The sequence below is a fragment of the Cynara cardunculus genome, assembly GCF_001531365.2.
Source record: "Cynara cardunculus var. scolymus isolate 2C chromosome LG 17, CcrdV1, whole genome shotgun sequence".
NCBI lineage: Eukaryota > Viridiplantae > Streptophyta > Magnoliopsida > Asterales > Asteraceae > Cynara > Cynara cardunculus.
In genome coordinates, this window is record NC_037544.1 from 25,280,744 (window position 1) to 25,282,014 (window position 1,271).

Genomic DNA, 1,271 nt, shown 5'->3' on the forward strand with positions numbered 1-1,271 from the left:
AAATAAGAAAAAAGATGAGAAATAAGATAATAACCTATAATTATCTATAAATACTAAATATTTACAAAAACTTATTATTTTAAAAGAATAACATCGACAGGTTGCGTAACAATCATGGAATCAAAGAAAGGTTTTACTCTTTGTCCATTTACTTTGAAAGTAGTACCCCTCTCCGGATCTATCAGGTCAATAACTCCGTAGGGGTATACTTTGGCAATAACAAAAGGTCCGGTCCATCGGGAATTCAGCTTTCCCGGAAATAATTTCAACCTTGAATTGAACAACATGACTTTTTGGCCTTCTATGCACTCTTTTGGAAGAATCTTTTTATCATGCCATATTTTGGTATTTTCTTTGTAAAGCTTAGCATTTTCATAGGAAAAATTCCTATGTTCTTCCAGTTCACAAAGCTGCAGAGTCCTTTTTCTTCTAGCTTCATCTAAACTCATGTTTAGTTCCTTAATGGCCCAATAGGCCTTATGCTCTAATTCCACTGGTAAATGACAAGCTTTTCCAAAGACCAATTTATAGGGAGACATATCAATAGGGGTTTTGTAAGCAGTCCGATAGGCCTACAATGCATCATCTAACTTAGAGGCCCAATCTTTTCTATGTGGCTTGACTACTTTGGCCAAAATCCCTTTTATCTCCCTATTTGACAATTCAGCTAATCCRTTGGTCTGAGRATGGTAKGCAGTTGCTACCCTATGCTTGATGTCATATTTTTCCAGAACTTCTTCCAACATGTTGTTTATGAAGTGAGTGCCTTCATCACTGATTAGGGCACGAGGTGTGCCAAATCTAGTGAAGATGTTCTTTTGTAAGAACTTCACAACAGTTTTAGCATCATTGGAATGGCAAGCCATGGCTTCTACCCATTTGGACACATAGTCTACAGCAACCAAGATGTAGGCACAATTATTGGACAGAGGGAAAGGTCCCATAAAATCTATACCCCAAACATCAAATAACTCTATTTCTAGAATTCCGTTTAAAGGCATTTCATTTCTTCTAGAGATATTTCCACTCCTCTGACACTCATTGCAACTTTTTACAAAGTTTTGAGCATCATTGTGCAGAGTAGGCCAGTAGAATCCTGACTGCAAAACCTTGGACGCTGTCCTACTTTCTCCAAAATGTCCTCCACATGSACCTGCATGGCAGTGCTGTAGAACTGATGGTACTTCTTCTTTTGGGATGCATCTTCTAATCACTTGATCTGCACAGATTTTAAACAAGAAAGGGTCATCCCATAAATATTTCTTTGAATC